Genomic DNA, 18,220 nt, shown 5'->3' with positions numbered 1-18,220 from the left:
TTAAGAAAATGGGAATAGGAACATACATTTTGATAATTACCTTAAATGTAAATGAATTAAATGCTACAACCCAAAGACAAAGACTGGCTGAATGGATACAAAAACAAGACCCATATATATGCTGTCTACAAGACACCCACTTCAGACCTAGGGACACATACAGACTGAAAGTCAGGGGATGGAAAAAGATATTCCATGCAAATGGAAACCGAAAGAAAGCTGGAGTAGCAATTCTCACATCAGACAAAATAGACTTTAAAATAAAGACTATTACAAGAGACAAAGAAGGACACTACATAATGATCAAGGGATCAATCCAAGAAGAAGATATAACAAGTGTAAATATTTATGCACCCAACATAGGAGCACCTCAATACATAAGGAAAATGCTAACAGCCAAAAAAGGGGAAATTGACAGTAACACAACAATAGTAGGGGACTTTAACACCCAACTTTCACCAATGGACAGATCATTCAAAATGAAAATAAATAAGGAAACACAAGCTTTAAATGATGCATTAAACAAGATGGACTTAATTGATATTTATAGGACATTCCATCCAAAAACAAGAGAATACACATTATTCTCAAGTGCTCATGAAACATTCTCCAGGATAGATCATTTCTTGGGTCACAAATCAGGCCTTGGTAAATTAAAGAAAACTGACATCTTATCAAGTCTTTTCTGACCACAACGTTATGAGACTGATATCAATGACAAGAAAAAATCTGTGAAAAATACAAACACATGGAGACTAAAAAATACACTATTAAATAACCAAGAGATCACTGAAGAAATAATAGAGGAAATTAAAAAAACCTAGAAACAAATGGCAATGAAAACCTGACAACACAAAACCTATGGGATGCAGCAAAAGCATTTCTCTGGGGAAGTTTATAGCAATACAATCCTACGGCAGAAAACAAGGAACATCTCAAATAAACAACCTAACCTTACACCTAAAGCAAGTAGAGAAAGAAGAACAAAAAACCCCAAAGTTAGCAGAAGGAAAGAAAACATAATGATCAGATCAGAAATAAATGAAAAAGAAATGAAGGAAATGATAGCAAAGATCAATAAAACTAAAAGCTGATTTTGAGAAGATAAACAAAATTGATAAACCATTAACCAGACTCATCAAGAAAAAAAGGGAGAAGACTCAAATCATTAGAATTAGAAATGAAAAAGGAGAAGTAACTACTGACACTTCAGAAATACAAAGGATAATGAGAGATTGTTACCAGCAACTATATGCCAATAAAATGGACAACCTGGAAGAAATGGACAAATTCTTAGAAAAGCACAACCTTCTGAAACAGAACCAGGTAAAAAAGAAAGTATAAACAGACCAATCACAAGTACTGAAATTGAAACTGTGATTTAAAATCTCCCAACAAACAAAAGCCCAGGACCAGATGGCTTCACAGGTGAATTCTATCAAACATTTAGAGAAGAGCTAACACCTATTTTTCTCAAACTCTTCCAAAATATAGCAGAGGGAGGAACACTCCCAAATTCATTCTACAAGGCCACCATCACCCTGATACCAAAACCAGACAAAGATGTGACAAAAAAAGAAAACTACATGCCAATATCACTGATAAATATAGATGAAAAAATTCTCAACAAAATACTAGCAAACAGAATCCAACAGCACATTAAAAGAGTCATAGACCATGATCAAGTGTGGTTTATTCCAGGAATGCAATGATTGTTCAGTATAAGCAAAGCAATCAATATGATAAACCATAATAACAAGTTGAAGGAGAAAAATCATATGATCATCTCAGTAGATGCCGAAAAAGCTTTCAACAAAATTCAACACCCATTTATCATAAAAGCCCTCCAGAAAGTAAGCATAGAGGGAACTTCCCTCAACATAATAAAGGCCATATATGATAAATCCACAGGCAACATCGTTCTCAATGGTGAAAAACTGAAACCATTTCCACTAAGATGAGGAAAAAGACAAGCTTGTCACTCTCACCACTATCATTCAACATAGTTTTGGAAGTTTCAGCCACAGCAATCAGAGAAGAAAAAGAAATAAAAAGAATCCAAATCCTAAAAGAAGTAAAACTGTCACTGTTTGCAGATGACATGATACTATACATAGAGAATCCTATAGATGCTAACAGAAAACTACTAGAGCTAATCAAAGAAGTTGGTAAAGTAGCAGGATACAAAATTAATACACAGAAATCTCTTGCATTGCTATACACTAATGATGAAAAATCTGAAAGAGAATTTAAGGAAACACTCCCTTTACCATTGCAAGAAAAAGAATAAAATACCTAGGAATAAAACTACATAAGGAGACAAAAGACCTGTATACAGAAAAGTATAAGACACTGCTGAAGGAAATTAAAGAGTATACAAACAGATGGAGAGATATACCATGTTCTTGGATTGGAAGAATCAACATTATGAAAATGACTCTACTACCCAAGGCAATCTACAGATTCAATGCAATCCCTATCAAATTACCAATGGCATTTTTCACAGAACTAGAATAAAAAATTTCACAATTTGTATGGAAACACAAAAGACCCCAAATAGCCAAAGCAATCTTGAGAAAGGAAAACAGAGCTGGAGGAATCAGGCTCCCAGACTTCAGACTATACTACATAGCTACAGTAATCTAGACAGTACAGTAGGGGCGCAAACACAGAAATACAGGTCAGTGGAACAGGATTTAAGGCTCAAGAGATTAACCCACACATATTTGATCACCTTATTTTTGATAAAGGAGGCAAGAATACACAATGGAGTAAAGGCAGCCTCTTCAGTAAGTGGTGCTGGGAAAACTGGACAGCTACATATAAAAGAATGAAATTAGAACACTTCCTAACACCATACACAAAAATAAACTCAAAATGGATTAAAGACCCAAATGTAAGGCCAGACACTATAAAATTCTTAGAGGAAAACATATGCAGAAGACTCTATGACATAAATCACAGCAAGATCCTTTTTGACCCAGCCCCTAGAGAAATGGAAATAAAAACATAAATAAAGAAATGGGACCTAATGAAACAACAGCTTTTGCACAGCAAAGGAAAGCATAAACAAGATGAAAAGACAACCCTCAGAATGGGAGAAAATATTTGCAAATGAAGCAACTGACAGAGGATTAATATCCAAAATTTACAAATAGCTCATGCAGCTCAATATCAAAAAAAACAAACAACCCAGTCCAAAAATGGGCAGAAGACCTAAATAGACATTTCTCCGAAGAAGCTATACAGATTGCCAACAAATACATGAAAGGGTGCTCAACATCACTAATCATTTGAGAAATGCAAATAAAAACTACAAGGTGGTATCCCCTCACACCAGTCAGAATGGCCATCTTCAAAAAAATCTACAAACATTAAATGCTGGAGAGGATATGGAGAAAAGGGGATCTTCTTGCACTGTTGGTGGGAATGTAAATTGATACAGGCACTATGGAGAACAGTATGGAGGTTCTTTAAAAAACTAAAAATAGAACTACCATATGACCCAGTAATCCTACTACTGGGCATATACCCTGAGAAAACCATAATTCAAAAAGAGTCATGTACCACAATGTTCATTGCAGCTCTACTTACAATAGCCAGGACATGGAAGCAATCTAAGTGTCCATCAACAGATGAATGGATAAAGAAGATATGGCACATATATACCATGGAATATTACTCAGCCATAAAAAGAAACGAAATTGAGTTATCTGTAGTGAGGTGGATGGACCTAGAGACTGTCATACACAGTGAAGTAATTCAGAAAGAGAAAAACAAATACAGTATGATAGCACATATATATGGAACCTAAAAAAAAAAAAAAAGATTCTGAAGAACCTAGGGGCAGGACAGGAATAAAGATGCAGATGTAGAGAATGGACTTGTGGACATGGAGAGGGGGAAGGTTAAGCTTGGATGAAGTAGAGAGTGGCATGTATACATATACACTACCAAATGTAAAATAGATAGCTAGTGGGAAGCAGGTGCATAGCACAGGGAGATGAGCTCGGTGCTTTGTGTCTACCTAGAGGGTTGGGACAGGGAAGGTGGGATGGAGACACAAGAGCGAGGAGTTATGGGGATATATGTATATGTATAGTTGATTCACTTTTTTACACTGCAGAACCTAACACACCATTGTAAAGCAACTATACTCCAATAAAGATGTTAAAAAAAAATAAAGAATTCTAGAGTATTATACACCATAAAAAAAGAGCTACACAATTTAAAGAATAAACAAATAGAGATGAACAATACAATAACTGAAATGAAAACTACACTAAAAGGAATCAATAGCAGAATAAATGAGGCCGAAGAATGCATAAGTGACATGGAAGACAGAATGGTGGAAATCACTGCCACAGAACAGAATAAAGAGAAAAGAATGAAAAGAAATGAAGACAGTTTAAGAGACCTCTAGGACAACATTAAATGCACCAACATTTGCAGTATAGGGGGCCCAGAAGAAGATGAGAGAGAAAGGCCCTGATAAAATATTCGAAGAGATAATAACTGAAAAATTCCCTAATGTGGGAAAGGAAACAGTCACCCAAGTCCAGGAAGCACGGAGTCCCATAAAGGATAAACCCAAGGAAGAATATGCTGAGACACATATTAATCAAATTGACAAAAATTAAAGACAAAGAGAAAATATTAAAAGCAACAAGGGGAAAGCAACAAATAACATACAAGGGAATCACCATAAGGATATCAGGTGATTTTTCAGCAGAAACTCTACAGGCCAGAAGGGAGTGGCATGATATATTGAAAGTGATGAAAAGGAAAAGACTATAACCAAGAATACTCTACCAAGCAAGGCTCTCATTCAGAGTCAACAGAGAAATCAAAAGCGTTACAAACAAGCAAAAATTACAGAATTCAGCACCATCAAGCCAGCTTTACAACAAATGCTAAAGGAACTTCTCTAGGCGAAAAGAAAAGCCCACAACTAGAAATGAGAAAATTACGAATTGGGAAGCTCACCACTAAAGGCAAACATACAGTAAAGGTAAGAGGTCATCCACATGCAAATATGATATAAAAACCAGCAATTGTGAGAACAGGAGAGTACAAATGCAGGATATTGGAAATGCATTTGAAATTAAGAGAGCAGCAACTTAAAACAATCTTTTTTATTTTTGCGGTACACGGGCCCCCCCACTGCCGCGGCCTCTCCCGTTGCGGAGCACAGGCTCAGCGGCCATGGCTCACAGGCCCAGCCGCTCTGCGGCATGTGGGATCCTCCCAAAGTGGGGCACGAACCCGTGTCCCCTGCATCGGCAGGCGGACTCCCAACCACTGCACCACCAGGGAAGCCCTAAAACAATCTTTTATATATAAAGACTGCTATATCAAAACCTCAGTGAACCACAACCAAAAATCTACAATTGACACACACACAAAAAAAAGGAACAGCAATCCAAACACAACATAAAGAAAGACTTCAAATCACAAGACAAGAGAACAATAGAGGAAAGGAAGAAAAAAGACCTACAAAAACAATCCCAAGACAATTAACAAAATGGCAGCAAGAACATACATATCGGTAATTACCTTAAATGTAAATGAATTAAATGCTCCAACCAATAGACACAGACTGGCTGAATGGATATGGAAAGAAGATTCATATATATGCTGTTTACCAGAGACCAATTTCAGATCTAGGGACACATACAGACTGAAAGTAATAGGATGGAAAAAAGTGTTCCATGCAAACAGAATCACAAGAAGGCTGGAATAGCAATACTCATATAAAACAAAATAGACTTTAAAATAAAGACTGTTACAAGAGACAAAGAAGGACACTACATAATGATCAAGGGATCAATCCAAGAAGAAGATATAACAATTGTAAATATTTATGCACCCAACATAGGAGCACCTCAGTACATAAGGCAAATGCTAACAGCCATAAAAGGAGAAATCGACAATAACACAATAATAGTGGGGGAATTTAACACCCCACTTACATCAATGGACAGATCATCCAGACAGGAAATCAGTAAGGAATCACAGGCCTTAAATAACACATGAGACCAGATGGACCTAATTGATATTTATAGAGCATGCCATCCAAAAGCAGCACAACACACATTCTTCTCAAGTGCACAGAGAACATCCTCCAGTATAGATAGATTTTGAGATTAACATATACACACTACTCTATATAAAACAGATGATCAACAAGGGCCTACTGAATAGCACAGGGAATGCTACTCAATACTCTCTAATAAGCTATATGGGAAAATAATTTGAAAAATATATATATATATATACACATACATAAAACTAAAACAAGATGAATGAGGTATGAAAAATATAAAAAACATCAGATGCTTGATAAAAAACATAATAATAATAGATAATTTTAAATCAAATCTAGGATCCATGAACTTCTACAACAAGAATTTTATTAAGGTCATTATGCAGGCCCATCTGTTTTAAAATACGAGACTCACATGATGAAAACATTTATAAAAATTGTAATGAGAAATCAACAGAAAACTTCACAAATTTAGTGACCCTAAGATTTCTTTACCTTTATAAAAAAGCCCTCTTACTATAAACGTCAAGCACTATTCTAGAGGGAAACGATTTAATCAGTTAGGTTCTTGTCACTAGTGGAAAAAGAAAAGTTTTCGATTATAATTTGGTAGACTCAGGAGTCTACAAAGATATGAAGAATATCTGTGTTCAATTCAGTATAAAAACAAAGAGAAAAATGCAGAGATTATCCAGGATAGCATGTAGATAGTAGCACATAAATTTTCTTGATTCACCAGTTCTAGTTTTTAACTTTCCACTCAGGGAAAATTGCCCAGAGGCAGAAGCTTAATAATAAAAAATAAAGTTTCCCTTTTGTAATTCACAGAAAAAAATATATATATATATTAGCCTGGACACATATTGACTTTTATAGGATGGGAGTGCATAGTCTTATTCTCAATCTGAAATTTGCATGGATCTGCCTACCCCATAAGAGCCCCGAGGTTTCTTTTATTAGCTATTAAAAATGGTATCTTTCCAGGCTTTAGCTATTTCTTCAAACATTGTTTGATAATCTTGACAATAAATAAAGAGTTGGTCTAAAGACGTTTTATTCAGTCATGTGGTATAGTAAAAAAATAATATTTAGTCTTTGTCCTTGGCTCCTGGCACAGAGCTCCTAAAATCCTTGGAATCTCCTGAGGGATAGAAATATCTTTTGTTATTCATAATGAGCTCCTTTCAACCATACCTGAGTTTATACTAATGAACTCACTATTGGTGGGCCCTAGATAGCACAAGATGGGGGCTGATTCCCAGAGGAACCCACCATGTCAGTAGAGGTTGGAATTTTCAGCCCCATCTCTGACCTCCATTGGAGGTTGAGTTCAATCACCAATGTCAGTGATTTAATCAAGCATGTCTATGTAATGAAACCTCCAGAAAAAGACCTACAGGATAGGGTTCGGAGAGATTCTGGGCTGGTGAACATATCCAGGTGCTGTGAAGGTGGTGTACCCAGAGAGAGCATGGAAGCTTCACAACCCTAATTCTTCCCCCCATGACTTACCCTATGCATCTCTTCCATCTGGCTGTTGTATCCTTTGTAACAAGTTGTATTGTATCCTTTATATTAATCTGAATTATATTCTTTATAATAAATAGTAGTAAGTAAAGTTCTCCCCTGAATTCTTTGAGTTGTTCTAGTGAATTATGAAACCTGAGGGGTGTTGTGGGAACCCCTGAATTTGTAGCTGGCCAGGCAGAAATGTAGGTACCTTGGACACCATATTTGTAACTGATGTCTAAATCAAGGGCAGTTTTATGGGACTGAGAATTAACCAAAGGAGGCTGGGCTAACTCTGGATAATTAGTGTCAGAATTGAATTGAATTTTTGGACACAGAAGTTGGTGTTGGGGAATCAGAGAATTGGTTGGTATAAGAAGAAAATCCTCAAGTCAACAACTATTAAGTATTTCCTAAACAAATGGCTGAATAGCAATATTATTCTCTACTCTTTCCAAGGGGAACTGTTTTTATTTTTTAATTGAATGTCCATCATTCAGCTTACTTTGCCTCTGCTCAAATTTTATAATATATGTTGGCATAGCAAAGGGCAAGTGATGTGACAAGTTTACTCTCAGTGGGAAATTTGTAAAATCTCCCAACTGAACATACAGCATTTATTTTAGGGCCAATCAGGTTGACTTATCAATCGATTGTTGTGAATTATTAACTGTCTCTATTGGCCTTTTTTCACCAAATCATGTATACACTCCTTGAGGTCAGGTACAGTGTTTACATATCTTTGCCATCCACCAAGGAACTTAACATTGTCCTAGAATATAGTAGAAATCACTACATCGTTATTAATTGACTTAGTATGGAATTTATATAATGAAAAGCACTGTCTTCTATACTGTCCTGTTTTTTTGCAAAGTCTTGAATTGAGCTTAGTCCCCTGGCCCACACTGCGCTAAAACTCTTATGGTTTCATCTCCATCTTCTCAGGTCCAATTAAATGTACAACATGTTGCTGATGCTGACTTGAGGATAAAAGGAAAACCTGATAGGCTAAGAGACCTCAATCAAGTCACTTAACCTCCTGGAAACTCAGGTTCCTTAGCTGTCACATATGGTATACCTTAATAGTATCAAATTCACTAACTCTCATCACAGCAAAATGAGAATCCAAAAATAAGACTTCTGAAATATTTGGTAGGTATTAAATAACTCTCACCATTGAGAAAATAAATCACTTTTTGTATTGGTGTGGAGATGTGTTGAGGGTCAGCAATATATAATTTATATAATAAATCCCCAAATGTTTTCTCTATTTATATTACATAATCATTGCTTTATTTAAATAAACAGGTATATTCATAAATATTTAACAGCTTTAGAAAATATAAACCCCAAGATTTGTAAGTTCTTCATGGGAGCATAGAAAACAGTTTTTTTCACCATCAATATTTGGTTTTTCTCTTTTATGATTAAAACGTTGGAGAAGAGACATAAAAACAGATTACAGTGTTGAGAGTAATGAAGTTTTCAGTGCTGTTAAATTTGGGCAGACAAAAGGGTTTTGGAAGAACAAATATGGTAGAGAAAGAACCACCAAAGGGGTGAGGTAGCTATAGTGCTTAGCATTCTAAAAACTAACTCTACACTTTTCAGACTTTAATTTCTGAAATCAAATGCATTTTGTGTAATATATCAGACACTGAGGAACAATAGTTACTTATTTGGTATTACTATGAGTGTTGAACATAAGTTCCGTGAAGACTTTCTTATGAATAGTTCCCATTTTAAACCCCAGAGATTTTTATAAGAATAAAGCCTATAAAACAATCACAGTAACTAAATATGTTGAATGCTCCATCCAAAGGCCCAATTTACCTAGTAGATTATTGTGTGTCCTTACACTGGATCAGATAAAAGAGCTAAGAATTTTTTTTAACATGTTAGCCGGTTGAAAAAATAACAGAGAAGAATTTATGATAGAGACCATTTGTGGCTTACAAAGACTGAAATATTTACTATCTAGCCCTTTACAGTCAAGTCTGCTAACCTCTATTCTAGAACATTACATGTCAAAAAATTTTGAGACCTTCCACATTTGCAATATATAATTTTTTTGCCTCTAGATTTGTACATGACACTATAAATATATCATAGTTCCAAATAAAATAAGGGAATCTTACAGTCTTAATTGCATATCATCTTAGGTAGCAAAGTTCTGATGCTCAAGAACAGCCTGACAACATTGGTCTTGCACTGGTACCTAAAGGATTAAATTTCTTTCTTCCCCTAGAATTGCGCCTTGAGATTTGTTCTCCTTGAGATGCATTGTACTGTATCATCTGAACCTACCACACCGCATTTATCTTTTGAGGAATATTAAGAAGTAATGACTACTGTTGTGCATGGGTTTTAGGATATGTATATTTTCAATTTTAAGATAATCACTAAATCATTTTCCAAAGTGGCATAGTTCTGTAGTCTCAAAATTAAGCATAAAGTTTGTTATATACAATAATGTCAAGGGAATTCTGTTCTATTCCTCTTTAAGTTATAAATTTGATTTTTATTAAATGCCTTTTCTATGTACGTTGGAGTAGTTATATACTTTTTCACTTATTTTAAATTCTTTTAATCTATTATTGGGGTGAATTATATTAATTCCTTTCTAATGTTATATAATCCTTTTATATGTGAATGAATTAAACTTGTCATGAAACGCCAATACAAACAAACCTCTAATTCCATGGGTCTTCTTATTTTATGCTATTGGTCATAAATTTTCTTATAGGTGCTATAAGTCTCATCTGTTGGCCATGATGTTTACACATTTTTATATTATGTTAAGTAACAGCATAATTGCTATTTGTATCCATGTATTAATTTGTGTCTGATTACATGTCAATGGGATGTTTCTTGAAAACATTGGTTCTTGTTTTATAATACTCATCTGTCACTACATATATCTATATTTTATTTGCTATCTTTATCTTACCTGATCTATCTACTTCAGTATGTTTCCCAAATTTAAGCTGGATATATATTTCACATTATCACTTTAGTAATTGGTCATGTGTCCTGGTGAAATCTAAACTAAGTAAAGTCTTTATAGATATTCCTAAAATAAACTAAGAGTTTATTCTGTGCATGGGGACAATTAAGTTTCAGAGCAGTCCTTTGGATTGGGTTACATTATCCTTCCCATTTTACTGATATGATAGCTGAAGCTCCAATAAGCTATGCCATCAATACATCAATTACAGCTCTGGGTCCATAATCATGACAGTCACAGTCATCAGTGTTGTAACAAGCTGACTTGAAAGATGCAATGGCTTAGTGGTAGGACAGTGTTGTTGCCTGGACAACAGAAATAACTGGCCCCTAGATTGCAGTTGGGGCTGCTTGTGTGTATGAAGCTGAGGGAGCCCTGATACCAGGACTCATAAGATCCAGTGAGTTGACTGGCGGAGTGGCCAGTCTTCTTCATGTGGTTAGTTTGACCTCTACCCTCCATCATGGGACACCCTGGGTGGTTGGAAAGAGAAGTAGATATTTCATACTAGACCTATTTAGGCACACTTGTTTGCTGATGGAAATGATTTAGTAGCAGAGCAGAAGCTGGTACATTGGTAGATAGATTGGGTAATTGCAGGAGCAATTGGCTTGAGCATGGGAGAGAGCTGGCCTTAGATGTGAACAGTTGAGCAGGATAGAGATTTTACCAAGTGGGTGAGTATTCCTGAGAAAAATTTATACTGGGAGTCTTAATAGTAAAGTATGGTGTCCTATGTTAGAAGGAAAAAAAATAGATTATGAGGTGGATAGTATAAAATTTGTAACTCCTGATAACATTGAAACATTCTCAAAGTGGGTTACTGGATTTGGTAAACTTGAAAAATAAGAGATAGTTACTGGAGTGGCGCATACGCAAAATCTAGATTCTAGAAGTGATATATTTACTGGTGATGACAAAGCCCGAGAAATAACTGTGGGAGAGGGTGGCTAAAGTGTGATGGAAATACAGATGATCGCAGCTGAAATGTTCAAGTATCTATAAAGCCTGATTTCAGATTGTTTCTTATCTCAGTTGAGACTACTCCATCATTCCAATTGCTCAGGTCAGAAACTTTGGTGTTGTCATTTTCTCCTCCTTATTGCACACTACACTTCATCCCATCAATAAATCCAGTCTTTCCTATCTTTGAGGAATATCATGATTTCTACCACTTCTCTCCATCTTGGTCAAAACCACCATTATCTCTTGACTAGATTATTTCATAAGCCAAATAGTGGATTTCTCTGTTTTTGCCCTTTATCTCTTCACCTCTATTATCAACATTGTAATAAAAATAAACCTGCTAATGTAATAGTAGCAGATGCAAACTATTAAATAAGAATGGATAAACAACAAGGTTCTACTGTATAGCACAAGGAACTATATTCAATATTCTGTGATAAGCCATAATGGAAAAGAATACTAAAAAATGTATATATGTGTATAACTGAATCATTTTGTTGTACAGCAAAAATTAACACAACATTGTAAGTCAACTATACTTCAATTTAAAAAAAGAAAATAAATAAACCTGCTAAAACAGGATCATTCAGATTATGTCATCTTGTGTTTCAACCTCTCTAATGGTTTTCCATCTAATTCAGAGGAAAAGTCAAAATTTTACTATGTGTATCAATTAGCTGTTGTCACAATAATGTTGTATGACAAACTATGCTAAATCTCAATGGCTTAAAACTACAATACTTTATCTATGCTCATGGCTGTGGAATGATTGTTTGCGACTTTGTTATGGTAGTCTAGGCTCAGTTGCAATTGATTCAAGCTAGAGATTGTGTCCAGTTCTGCTTCACCTAGCCCTTACCTTTGGTCAACGCATGTCACATGAGAAGCCAAAATCAAGGTGCAGGGAGTACAATATAACAGTATGAAGCCAAGTTAAGTGTGTCTGTTCAGATCTGCTAAAAACAAGATGCTAGAAAGGGATTAGACATGCAAGAGATTCAGTAGAAGAAGGCCAGTGAAGGACAAAGAATTGGATGGTAGTAGGCAGGAAGAATTTTCAGTGCAAAGTTGCAATGCAGGTCTGACAATTTTATAAGGAGTGGGGAAGGAAGAAGAAATGGGTAGTGTGAATATCAGATTGCAGTGCAGTTCTAAGAAAATGTCAGCTAGACCAATGTGGAAACTTTGAGCCAAAAGTCCCATGCCAGGGGACTTGTGTTCCACAAAAATGATACTCATGCACATGCAATGCTCAGTAATTGGCTAAGAACAGCCCAGTAGAAGTACAGTCTCTGGGTGAACATAGTAATGTATCAGAGGGACCATACTAGAAGCTCTAGTTCCAATTATGATGGCTGAAGCAGGCTTTTTTGAAGGAGATCTGAGCAGCATATTTATTTGGTTACAATGTCAGTTACATTGCCAAGTCAACAAAATCGGGGCAAGGAAGTATATCCTCCCATGGAAGTAGGGAAGAGAGTATTATTTAAAAATGATCTAATTAACAACAACAAGACCTAAAAGTCTACATGAATCAGGCTTCTCTTTGTCTTTGCTCTCTTTTACTATCACTTTCCTCTCATTAATTCCCCTCTAGCCACACCACTTCTTCATTTTTGCTGGAGCACACCAGACATGCTCCAATCAGAGAAACTTTGCCTAGAATACTTTTTGCTCAGTTGTCTACATGACTCTCCTCTTCATTTCTTTTTGATGTTTATTCAAATGTCAATTTGTCAGCAAGGCTTTCTCTGATCACCTTTTCTAAAATCCCAATCCCCATTAGCATAAAGCATACTCCATAAATTGCTTTCAGAGTTTATCATTTTCCCATTTCTAAATACAGGTTAGATTAGTCAAGGAAAAATGCACATAAAACATTATAAACCTCAAAGTTTGGTACTACAGTCTCCTAGCTGACGTAGGCAGCAGGTAATCAAATTATTCTTAGAAAGAAGCACTATGAATAATTTAACAAGTGTTTGCCTTCAAGAAAATATTGAATTCAGGGCATTTTGCAAATAATTCAATAAGCAAGAACAAATACTACAATAGTTACTTTTTAAGGAAAATGTGCAGACACAAGGAAAAGCCATCCCTCTTCCCCCATTGGTTCCCCCACCCACATGGGAGATAACCTAAAAAATACCTTGATTATCAAGTGCGACAAAACGATTCAGGCAAGTTTCCTGCTTTTGCACAGTGAGGCAAATAAGTACTGTGATAGATAGTCTTATGTGGCAAATTTATAGGCAATAGGACCCAGTTATTTAATCAAACATTAATCTAGGTGTTGCTATAAAGATATTATGTAAATGTGGTTAACATCTGCAATCAGTTGAAGGTTATCCTTGGTAACCTGGGTAGGGGTAGGCCTCATCCAATCAGCTGAAAGACCTTAAGGGGAAATGTAAAGTATCCTGAGGAAGAAGAAATTCTGTCTGTGGACTGCAGACACATTACATATATATATGTAACATTATAATTTTTATTCATCATTGTAATATTATAATCTTGTACCTTGTAGTATTACATTTGTATAACATTACATAATATTATAGTATACATATCTCCATCCTACTGGTTCTTTTTCTCTTGTACAACCCTGACTGGTACATGCACCAGGTAAAACCTTTAAGGTTAAAATACATATACAGTATTATATTATATATATTTTACACATAATATATAACTAATAGCTCTTTACTAATTTAAACTCTAGTAATTTGCATTCTCTACTTTTCAGTGTCAAGAGACCATTACGAACTTTGATGGTTTGCCCTTAGCACTCTGGTCATGTAACTCCATAAAACAGAAAGCATTCTCAGTAAAAAACAAAAACAACAAAACAATAAAACTTCCTAGAACATGCCAGACATTATACTGTACACTTTACACATGTTATCTAAAGTTAATCTTTTCAGAAAAATACTCCCATTTTACAGGGAAGTTAGTGGATGGTTATGATGCTAAGAAAAGGCACTGCAATGTATAGCAGCCATGAGGAGAAGTCATACAGATATGGATGTATATCCTAGCAGCTCCCCATATACTCCATATGTGTTTTAGACATTTTCAATTCTCTGAGACTGTTTCCTCATCTCTGAAATGGGAAGGACAAAACTCTCTCGCTCTGGTGGTAGTCCTGAAGATTAAATTAGCATATGAGAATGCTTAGTCATGTGTCAGCCATGTCAAGGGTGTTCAACAAATGTTTGCACCTTTAATGTTCTAGAAATCAAGACATCATACCTCAACCGCCATTAAGCATCCTGCCTACTCCCTTTATACCTTTTTCCATGGTGCTACAGAATATACAGAAATATCCCTGTAGCTGCATTTTCACCATCAGGATAAATGGATTCTCCCTTTTAAATGACAGTTCTAAGGAGTTCTGTCTACTGCTGTCTCTATAACTGCCTTAATCTCTGCCTTTCTAAAAGTAGGTTTATAAAGAACTCATTTTTTTTTTTTGCTTCAAGAAATTCTTTCATAATTGAGGTGTTACTGGTTGTTTTGAGGATCAGTATACAGACATTTCAATTTGTACACAATTCTCAACATACATACCAAAAATCTAAAAAATCATGTAGTTGTGATTCTTTTCTGAACAGTTATTCCAGTGACTTTCCAGCTTAAAATCTGGAGGGAAATTTTCCTTGACAGGATATCAAGTACCAATATCTTCAAATATTGATATGCTGTTACATTGTAAGTCCCACTAATTTACAATTTAATATCATATACACTTCATACTCAAGAACTGATTTAATTCCTTTGAGATTTTGACCAAATGGTGGCAAGAAAAAAAACTACAAGTCCACTGAAAAAACATTCAGCTGGATTTATATTGGGACTTCAAAACTGAGGTTAAAACAAATGGAAACCAATCTATTAATGTTGTTTTATAATAAATTACATTTCTCTTCTTTATTATCCTCCAAATGCAGTTAGATTTTACCTTTGAAATAGCTGACGATTTTTTTTTCTTTTCTTTCTTTTTCTTCTTCTTTTTTTTTTTTTTTTACTTTCATTCCACCAAGGAAAAGAAAAATTCCAACAATGACCCGGTTTTTACTTGAGCTCTTTTTTCCTGACAACATGAAACTATTGGATTTGCTGGTGAAAGGAGAGTACTTATGAATTGCAAAAGTGTTCTGTCTGATAAATACCTATCATTTCTGAAAAATTAAGCAATGAAAAATGAAATAAATTTTGGTTTTGGAGGAAGAAGCAGATTAACATCTTGCAGTATTAACCTCAGAGAAATGTGCCAGAGAGTTGAAGTGGCCAGTCCCTGCTTATTGCTATGGCATCTTATGTGGGCAGGTGCCTGCTGTTCCTCAGAGATTTAGGGTTTTTTTTAAGAATCTCCACATTCGGCTTTCCTGCCACTCCCCCTTTCCCCACATCTACGGAAGGAATGCACACTAAATCCTTGAGGTAGAGAAGCATCTTGGCATTAGTTGAGGAGAGAGCTCTGTGTAGTGTTGATCTGAGTTTTAAGCCAGTCTTCCAGGTGTGGTATCTGATTGGCTATGTGGTATAGATGAGCATTACAAACCTCTACTTCCTCATTTGTAAGAGAGAGATAATACATGGACCTGTACGGAGTTGCAAGAATTAAAAGGAATAATGTATGTGAGGAAATAAACAGAAGACATTGCATGCTGTACACAATGCTAGTTATTGTATTAGTATGATTACTATTATTTTTATGGTTGTCAATGAACTGTGTGGGGACTTGGGTTCTGGTATCAAACAGACCTGATTTCAAATTCTAGATCTAGCTCTGTATGACCTTGAACAAATTCTGTAATCTCTTCATGTTTTAGTTCCCTCATCCATATGACTGGGATAACATCACTTCTCTCATAGTGTTGCTGTGAAGATTAAGATGTACATATAGAGTTTAATACAGTTATGGTTATTACTTAATTTAAACTAATGTGTTAGATATAGTTATTAGTAAAGTACCTTTGGAGAAACTGAGGCTCATAACATTTAAGAAAATCATCCAGAGTTTACAGAAGATTTTGAATCCTGTTTTCTCTCCCTCTCAAACCTGAGATAGTTCTATAATAGAACTCAAGACAATGATCTGTAGAAAAAACTGAGAGTGTTCTTGATTTCTTTCTCTTTTCTCATGCCACACTCGATCCATCATCTAATTTCTCAGGTCTATCTTCAAAATGAGTCCAGAATCTGACCACCTAATACCACCTCAGTCACACTTCCCTAAGTCAACCCATCACCATTGCTCACCTGAACCATGTAAGAAGCCTCTGAACTGGTCTCTCTGCCCCAAAGACTGCCTGCAAAGTTTATTCTCTTCACAGAAGCCAGACTGATCCTTCAAAAATAAGAATGAGGGAGTTCAACAATCTCTCTCAGAATAAACAGCAAAGTCCTTATCATGACCTACAGAGCCCTAATGACCTGATCCTTCTTGAGCATCTGACCTTTCTGCAACCGTTTCTTCATCATTCTGTTCCAGCCACACCAGATTTCTTGCTGTTCCCCAAACAGACCAAGAACTCTGTGGCCTGAGAGCCTCTGCCCACTATGTTACTGCTGCCTTGAAAACTTTCCCCTAGATATCAGCTTGATTGATTTCTTTGTTTCTTTTATGTACTGCTCAAATGTTACTGTACTAGAGAGAAATTCCCTCACTACTGGATATATGACACAGCACTTTCTCCCTTCCTCTGTGTCCATTACCCTCTTTATTTTCTTTCATAGTACGTAGTGTCACTTGACCTTTCTCTATTAGCTGAATCCCGGAAGCAGAGTCTTTGTTTAGTTAATTTCTCATCCCTAGGGCCTGCCTGTGACAGTGTCTGACACACAGTCAGCACTCATAGATATTTGTTGGAAAAAAAAAAAGAATGAATGAATGAATATATTTACCTGATGCTCTGGGTGATTATTTAACCAAGAGAAGGGGTTGACTTACTGGATTTTTCCTGATTCCCCAAAGAACCACTGGAGGGAGACTGAGACAATAAAAATGTACACTTCTCAAGGGCATGACCAGACAGAATTCTATTCTCCTTCCAAGTAATTCAGATATTTAATGAATGTAATTTTGTCCTTCCTGGAAACTTCCCAGAGGTATGGAAACAATGTAAGTCTGTCACTACTAAATACCTAGCCAGTACTGACAGCATAGCCCCATGAGTCTAATTCCTAGTTTTAGTTAAAAGAACTGCAAAGAATGAGAAATGTAATGCATAGAATTAAGGAATTTGTAATCAGTTGATTAATTTAAGGTTATTCATTCTAGGCTATAAAGAGAGAAATGAAGTAGATGATGATTGATTGCAGTGCATTTGGTAAAGTCAAGTCAAAATAAATAACAAAGCGAGCTCTTTATTAGAGTTTTTATCTACAAGAATTTTATAAGCAATGACATAGAAAAAAATTCTATCCACCAGGTGTCAATTAGAGCACATCAGATAGCAATGTTGTATCCACCAATCACAGCTTCCCTACAATTTGCTAATCTCCTGATTTGGAGGCTGAAGGCTGCATTAATCTAGACTGTCAACTCAGACTCTCACCATCAGTATATAAAACGGTATATGCTCCAGGATTTCTTTAGTAGGAGAAATTGAGAAATCCCTTGTATGTGGGGCCGGTGGTCTTCACAGGCACAGTTCCTAAACAACACAGTATAACCAAACTAATTT

The sequence above is a fragment of the Leucopleurus acutus genome (genome assembly GCF_964270905.1).
Source record: "Leucopleurus acutus genome assembly, chromosome: 14".
In the NCBI taxonomy this organism is placed as follows: Eukaryota; Metazoa; Chordata; class Mammalia; order Artiodactyla; family Delphinidae; genus Leucopleurus; species Leucopleurus acutus.
Note: the sequence above shows the minus strand (reverse complement) of the source record.